The sequence below is a fragment of the Ictidomys tridecemlineatus genome, chromosome 11, assembly GCF_052094955.1.
Source record: "Ictidomys tridecemlineatus isolate mIctTri1 chromosome 11, mIctTri1.hap1, whole genome shotgun sequence".
In the NCBI taxonomy this organism is placed as follows: domain Eukaryota; kingdom Metazoa; phylum Chordata; class Mammalia; order Rodentia; family Sciuridae; genus Ictidomys; species Ictidomys tridecemlineatus.
The window spans coordinates 35,168,112-35,176,458 of NC_135487.1; the positions used below are offsets into that span (position 1 = coordinate 35,168,112).

The following is an 8,347-nucleotide window of genomic DNA, read 5'->3' on the forward strand; positions in this document are numbered from 1 at the left end:
ATGTGAGTGGTTGATAGAGCCAGGAGGACCCTTGGAGATCAAGAAGAACAGCTTCCTTATCGTGAGGGCACGGGGAAACCCCAGTCCTAAGCAATGATGGTTCTAATGTAGGAACATTCCAAGCTAAACGTCAGGGCTGTGTCTTGAGCGGTTCCCATAAGTGGAAATCCTCCTGGAGACATTTCTTGAGCCCTTTCCTTAAAGGAACAGCTGTTGCTACCTTGCACCAAGCGATCTCCATGCTGGAGTTAAGTTGATGGATATTTCTGGCACAGGAAGAGGTCATGGGAGGCACCCGTGTCCTGAGGTATTATCACTAGTCCCCCACCCTCTGGGCAGTGGCTGCAGTGCAGCCCTGAGCTCTGCTGTCCCCGTCCCAGCCCAGCCTTTCTTTCTCCTGAATGGCACTGCTCAGCGCCCTCACTACCTCCAGGGTCCCCAGCAATGGGCATGTTACTGTTGCCACCGGATTCATTGAGTCACACTTCTCCGTGGTCAGTGTCCCCTCCAGCCCAGGTCCCGTCCTGTCTTTGCCACGGACTCCCCCTGCAACCAAGTCACTCACCCTCTCTGTGCCTGTCTCCTCCTCATGAAATCAGACAACCCTAGGCTTTTAGGGCACTTGCCATTCTCCCCGGGATGTTTTGGGGTCAAAGATAAGGACTTGATCAATGATAAACCTTAACCCAAATCCCACAGTATTTAATAAGTTTCTTCATGAAAAAAAAAAATAAAGGAGAATGGTTTGGAGAAGAAAGTGAGGGGTGAGGGTGGGGAGAGAAATGGTCCCCCCACTTTGTCGAGTTGTCCCAGGCCAGAAATGTGCATCATCTGTAGCCCACCCTGTCCCTGGGAGCTGTGACCAAGTGGGTTCCAGGCAGGCAGGTCCCTAAGTCCTGCCTCAGGGCCACTCCACGGTGGAGCTGATGCCCTTCAGGGTAGTGAGGTCCCTGTCAGCAGAAGGGCAAGCAGGGCTGGTGCCTCCTGGGATGTTGGGAAGAGACTGGGCAAGATGCCTCCGTATTCCTTCTATCAGAGCCTAGAATTCTCTCAGTCCCTGAGTTTTAGGTTTACACTGGAATAAAACCACCTGGAACTGCTTGGCAAATAACAGTCAGATGAAAGGGTGTCCATCATGCCAGGCCAGGAGGAACGGCCATGAGGGAGGCACGGCAGACCACAGCCTTGGCAAGACCAGATTCTTCCAACACAACTGACAGGCGTTGCTAGGATGGAGGAGCTCTGGGATCCAGTCAAGAAAAACTAGGCCATTGGGATTTATGGCAGTGCAGAGGGGTGGTTCTGGGTGAGGCTGGGTCCCCAACACCCACAGGTTGGGGCTTGGCCAAGTGAATGGGGTGTGTGTGCTCAGCAGAGCTCCTGTCTGACCCTCAGCTGGTCGGTCAGCCATGTTTTATTGAGCAATTGTTATGTGCTCGGCCCAGTGGTAGCTAGGAACTGGGGCTACCTCAGGGAGTGGTACAAAACTGGACCTGCTCTCAGAGTCTAGATAGTCTAGACAATGACAATGGCCACCTGACACAGTGCTGGCTTTTTGCCAGGTCCTATTCCAAATGCTTGTGTCTGTCAGGATAGGAGAGGAATGCTGCAGAAACAAAGACGTCATCTCCTCTCAGTGACTTCGAAACACAAGCGCTTGTTTCTGGTTCATGGCTGATGTCTATAGGGGTCAGCAGGAGTACAAGGCACCTCCCATTCGGTCAGGGACAAGGCTGAGGGGAATACATGGCAAGGGGACATGGCAAATTGCAAAATGTCCTTAAGCTTCTGCCTGGAAGTGATAAATATGACTCAGTCCCGTTTCCTTGGCCAAATTAAGCCGCATGACCCCCGCTTGACTTCAAAGGCTGCAGGAAGGTCAGTCACCGGATGTCCAAATGGGGAGAACCAGGAGGTCCATGTGCAGCCCCAGTGACTACCAGGGGGATTCATTACAAATGTAAGCATCACCACGACCCTCGGGCAGGGGTGGTTTTATTATCCCCATTTTACTGAAGAGGAAACTGGGGTGTAAAGAGGCTGAGGGAGCATCCCAAGGACACAGCTGGTAAACGGCAGGGCTGGGATGGGCCCAGGCACTCTGTCTCCCCCAACCCCACCCTGCACTGCTGGGCCTCACTGCCACATTCAAAAATGGGAATGACAGAGAAAAAGGACTGCAGCAGCCGGGGTGGGGACGGGGGGGGTCTTGGAGTGTCAGGGGGGCGGTCCAAGGGTTAAGGGGGCTTATCGCAAGGCCCTAACCCAGTATGAGTTGGGGGTCGAGGACGACCTCTGAGGAGGTGAGGGGAGGAGTGGGCTTCCAAAATGGAGGAAGAAGTGGCGGGAGAGTGCAGCATGGCTTGCGGAAGAGCCAGGAAGCTGGAGGCCTGTGGTTATGGTGTCTGGATTATAAGGAACAAGGGCACCATTTTGACAAGGGGTGGTGGCTTAGGGGAGCTGGAGGCAGAGGGCTGTGTGAACACCGAGGACCTTGGCCTTGGGTCCTCAGGGAGGGCTCCCAGAGGAGGTGATCTCTAGGCTGGACAAAGGGGGAGGGGAGGAAAAGCATGTTCCTGCAGAGGGAACCCCATATGAACAAGAGTCGAGAGGAAGTAGGGGAACAGATGGCCCAGGAAAGTGGCTGGCTGTTGCCCGGGGCTGAGGGTGGGAGGTGAGGCCTGGCGGGCAGCAGGAGCCTGGCACCAGACGGAAAGGGTGACTTAGTCCCCTCGCACTGCTGGATCGGTGTACACGAGGCGGAGTCATTTATAACCATCAGAGGTTTACTACTTACAGTTCCCAATGCTTGGAAGTCTAAGATCAAGGCACCAACATCTGGTGAGGACTTTCTTATTGCCCAAAGGGCCAGCAAGGAACAAGTCCCACCACCAAAGTCCCCAGTCACAGGACAAAGCCCCCAGGGCCTTGTTATCCTTAGAGGCACCATCTCTTGACACTGTCACCTGGCAATGCCTGAATTTTGGAGGGGACACATTCAGACCGTAACAGGAGGTGTCTCTGCTTCTCTCCGCCCTGGAGACTGGGAGTCTGGGGCTGGGCAGGTGGGAAAGACTGTGCCGAGGTGCTGAGAACCTCCAGTGTACCTGGCCTTGGACTTGGGTCTCTCCCAACGTGGAATCCCTGACCCCTTGGGCTGGCTGTAGTGGGCTTCTGGCTGAGGCTGCTGCGTTCTCTGTTCTTATCCAACTTACTTGGGAAGCTGCAGCCTGGAATGCACAGGCAGGTCACTGAGTGGCCTCAGGGCACCAGGGACACCGTCCCAGCCCTTCCTGCTATCTGTCTGTGAGGGCCACCAGACCCTTTCTCTCTTGATGAACTAGGAACGCACCCAGTACTCCACCACAGGGCGGGGCCTGGGTCCTCCAGAGGGCAGCTTGGCCACTCTTGCCTCTGACCATGGCCAGCCCCACCTGCTATGGGCATGCCCACCTCTAGGCCTCAGCTTAGGTCAGTCCTCCTCCCAGCTTAGCCTCCAGGCCCATCTGCTCTCAGGTGAGCTGGCCTTCAGGAGTGGTGGACGCATCTTCTCTGTTGAGATAAGGAGACTAATCGCCTCTTGAAGTTGACTTAGCTGAACTGCACAGGACGAGCAACCGTCTAATGGCCACCTTCACTCTCATGTCCCAGCTTACATGTGTATGTGTCCCCAAGGAACCACCATGCTTAGCATTATATTGCCCCCCATCCCCCGCCCAAGGCGGGCAGCTCAGAGGCGCTGGCTCTGTTTTCCACTCCAGCATCCATTCAGTCGGTCCCCATGTCCTGCCCACTCCACCTCCCAGGCAGGCCTTGCATCCTTCCCTTGGTCTCCATTCCCTCTGCTCCAGATTCTCTTATGGAGTCTCGATGGTCTCTGCATCTCAGCTGGGGAGAACCTTCCAGCATGGAGATTTATTTAATCATGGCTGAATTATAACCACCCGGCCTGAAGCCCTCCCCACCTCCCTGCTGCCTCAGAACTGAGGCCAAACCAAGTAGCCTGGTGTTTGGGGTTCTGAATTGACTCCCAGGGCGTCTCTTTCTCCCACCTGAAATTGGTCCAGCCACTTAACCCAGTCCTTCTTTTCCTTCCAGACTTGGATCCTGCCGTTCCTCCTCTAGGGGGGGCATCAAACCACTCAACATCCAGAGATTCCTCCCACGGTGTCCAGCTTCCTGTCTGACCCACTGTTTTATCTTTTTTTTTTTTTTTTTTTTGGTGATGCTGGGGATTGAACCCAGGGCCTTGTGCATGTCAGGCAAGCACACTGCCAACTGAGCTATAGCCCCAGCCCCCCACAGTTTTATCTCCAATGGATTTAGGTATCTACCCTCCCTGCCTCCTGCACTTCCTTCCTCTCATCCTTCCAGACATGTTGGCCGGCTCGATCCTGGAGCCTGGTGAATGAATGAATGAACAAATTCATCTGACCCACGATGGGGTAGGGCTGGGGAGAGCTTCCAAGAGGAATTGATAACTCAACTGTCTTAGACAGGGGAGGATACTTTCTAGGAGAGAAGCATTCTGGGTAGAAGGAACAGCATGTACAAACCTGGAAGGTGCAAGAAATACTGCACCATCAGAGGCGCAGGTGGCTGGAACACGGAGTGTCAGGGGAGGTGTCAGAGGAGGAGCCTGGGGGGCCCGTGGTTCAGCCAGGGCCAGGACGTGGGGAGTCTTGCTTGCTTTAATCTGGGCTCCAGAGTGGAAGGCTGCAGCAGCGGCAGCCCTGAGGTCACCGGGGCTTTAGAAAGACAGCTGAGCTGCAGTGTGCAGAGTGGGCTGCTGTGGTGATTGACATGGACGGACAGATTCCAGGGACATTTAGGAGGAAGATCTGGTGACTGATAGGATGGGATGGCATTGAGAGGGAGGAGGGGGAGATCATCATTGGGCTCTGATCAGAGTCCACAGAGAGTCTCACTGAGTGCCTAGGTATTGTCCCTGGGGCTCTCAGCTTAAGCCCTTGATGTCATTTCCACGGAACATCCTTGGGTCTTGTCTGGCCCTGAAGGCTTCAGAGGGGAGGCCCTGGAGTCTGTTCAGCATCGTATGCACCAGAGTGTTTTACACAGGATTAGTTGAAGCTTGAAGGGTGAAGCCTAGACCCTAAGCATCCACATCCTTACTTTTCCTAGGGAGTCAGCGTGGGGTGGGTGGAACAGGGGTGGTGGCAGAGCCCCGTGTTTTGACTATTAGAGGGACAGCAGACGGTAGCCAGGCTAAGCTCTCCTAAGCCTTGGAGAGCAGAAAGTGGATTGGAGTCAGATTCCACAAGCATTAGTTGAACTATTACTATGTGTTAAACACTGTGCTAGTTACTAAGGGAGCCAGATGCATCTCTGCCCTTGGGAGCACCTCCCTTTGATAAAGAACATGTACTGAAGGGGCTCTGGCTGTATGCAGCCCAGAGTAGATGAAGAGGCCAGAGGATGGCTCAGAACAGTCAGGGACAGCCCTGGCTCTGGCTCTGCACAGGTGCTCTGCTTATATCTGCTGGGACATGGACAGCAGCCTCCCCCCAACCTTTGATGACTCAATGGGGGTGAGGGAGGGGGCTCTGGACTGATGGCTGCCTGCTGGGGTTTAGCTGTCATTCTCCAGGGGGCCCATGCTTCTTCCTTTTGGCCCTTCCAGAGACCTCTTTCCTCTGCTCCACTAGCCTATAAAGTCCACCTCTGGAACTCACTGACATGGACTGTTGACTTCATCCCTGAAACCTCCAGGCTCACGGCCACTCCCGACAGCCCTGCCGCTGGGATCTTAATCCATTTTGTTATTTACACACTCCTCCGTTCCTTCAACAAGTTCTGATGGCCATCCCCCACGGGCACTCGAGCAGGCACTGGAGATAGGACAATAGTGTCTTCAAGCCTATGTTTTCACAGAATTCAGCCCAAGCAAATGTGGGCAATAAATAGATGGCACTAATGGAGTGTGATCAAAGCTAGGAGCCCAGAGGGGGTCACAGCAGGGTTGGGCATTCAGAGTCAGCTTCCCAGGACAAGTGGTGTCCAGGCTGAGGGTAGGTTGACATTATCTACATGAGGCAGAGAAAATGGCTCCAGAAAAGACACAGTGGTAAGGGCAAATGTGGCATTGAGGGAGCTGAAGGAAGAACATGATTGCTGGAAAGCTAGCAGTGTCTTCTGGCTCTCCCCTCCGAGCACTTGGAAGGCTGCCCTTTCTGGCCCCCTGTGGCTGATGGTTCTGCGGGACCAGCCAGCCAATGTCGTGTGGGAAGAAGTGACATATGCCATTTCCAGGCTTATGCATCTACTTGCCAATGCGGAGCCCTCCACGACAGTCTTCCCTCTGACACAATGACTGACGACTTTCAAGATATTGGTTACTCCAAAGCCCTGAGTGAGCAGGACAAGCAGAGCCAACCCTCGATGACCAAGTGGTGTGAGTGAGAAAAAGTGATATTTTAAGCTCCTGAGATTTCTGAGATGTGAGTGATCACAGTTCATTCGACCTAACCCATCTGGGCCAGCACCGTGAGAGAGCTGGGAGTATTTCCTATAGAGAATTTATTAGAAAGTTTTAATGAGAGAGAGAGAGAGAGAGAGAGAGAGAGAGAGAGAGAGAGAGAGAGAGAGAGAGAGAGAGCAGGCAATATTTGTGTTTTAGAAAGATGTTCCTGGCTGCTAAGGGAAAGATGAACGGATAGGTGGTGGGAGGGTTAGACATCAGTCTGGAACACGGCACAGTGACCCAGGCATGCAGTGGTGAGGCCTGACCTAGGATGTGCTAGTGGGCATGGGAAGATGTGAACAGATTAAGAAATCTGTGCCAGGAAGAGCTGACAGAGTTTCAGGTCTGGGCAACTGAACATGGGGAAGGGCAAGAGAGGTGTCAGAGACAGCCCCTGGTTTGGGGGTGGGGCACCTGGTGGATGGTGGTGCTGAGATGGCGAACACTGAGGAGGAGCCATGTTGGGTGAATGAAGAGTTTAGTCTGGGATGCATTGGGTCTCAGGACTGTGAGATGCCGAACACAAGGTATCTGGTAGGCAGTTGGATATATGGGTCTCGCCTGAGAATAGAGAGGTTGTCTAGGGCTAGAGTCAGGGGGTCAGAAGCACAGAGCAGGGGCCTATGTTAGTTCTAGGGGGTGAGGAACACAGAGAGACACTGGGTACCCCAAGGAGAAGCACAGGGAGAGCAGAAAGTGGATTGGAGTCAGATTCCACAGGGCCCCTTCTAACCCTTCCAGCACTCTGGGGCAGAGACCCTCACCCAGAGGCACTCCTTGTCTAGGGGTGGGGGGCTTCCTGGCTGCCCTGAGAGCTCTCACAATTCCTGGAAGCTCAGGGACCTGTGTGGTTTCACTCATCCCTCAGGACTAACGACCACCTCTTTAGCAAGTCAGTGTATCAAGGGGTGGAAGTGAGGCCAGCACTTGGGATTCTCCTTACCAAAGAGGGAGCAGGCAGAGCCTTGGGTTTCCAGAGCTCCCAGACAGTCAGATGCTCAGACCTCCAGATCCTGTTATTCTAAGGCCCCGTGACCAGGCCCACACTAACCTCTTCCATCTCAGCGCTCTGGTGGTCGAACAGACTGAGTCACCCCGTTTCACCCTAGCCTGGGCTGGCTCTGTCCTGAGCATACGTGGCCCACGTGTGTGAGCTCAGGGCTTGGCAGGTTCCCGAGCATGGCAGATGCTGTCTGTGCTGCCTCATCACTGAAGGTGCCGCGAGATCTCTGAAGATGGAGGTATTTGGAGAGCCAGGCCTGTCGCAGGGACTTTGCTATCTCAGCTTCAGCCTCTGCCCGGCTCCAATCCAGAAGGCTCCTCCTGGAACCAATAGGAGGTTTGCAAATCACTCTTTTGCAGGGGTGTCTTCTCCAGGGCAGCCAAAGCCTGGCTGCAGGAAAAGGCTAGACTCTGACCTGAGGCTGTTTTCGGGGAGGAGGTGGCCAGAGACTGCAAGGGAGAGGGCAGTGGGGGGGGGGGGTGGGCCAGGACTACAGCCCTGGCCCCGCCTGGCTCTGCTGTCCTCAGACTGGACTCTCCAGCTGGTACTCGGGCCATATTAATGATTTAAGGAACAATTACCATAAGGGCGAGTTTCTTTTTACAAACGCCAGTGTTCCATGGTGCAATGAATTCCAGATGGTGGGAGCTCTCGGTGAGGGAACTGGCTCCTCCGAGGATGGCCATCCCCCTGCAGAGTGACAGCAGGCCGCCAGCGAGCCAGCGGTCTCCTCAACACTCCGGCCTTTACAAGTTATCCGACCCCTTTCCAGTTTGTTTAAATCCTTTTTCTTTTTCCGTGCAGATGTTCCTTCGGGTGAGCAATCTTTATAGTTTTGAAAAGATTATATCAGTTTTCCATGA

General features: G+C 54.1%; 1 long non-coding RNA gene across 1 annotated transcript; it reads left to right on the forward strand.

Moving 5' to 3' along the window:
- The first annotated feature begins 1,845 nt into the window (after positions 1–1,845).
- LOC144368045 (uncharacterized) lies at positions 1,846–8,347 on the forward strand. The gene is made up of 3 exons (XR_013427770.1): positions 1,846–1,960; positions 4,099–7,820; positions 8,123–8,347. It is a non-coding gene; the product is annotated as an uncharacterized LOC144368045 (long non-coding RNA).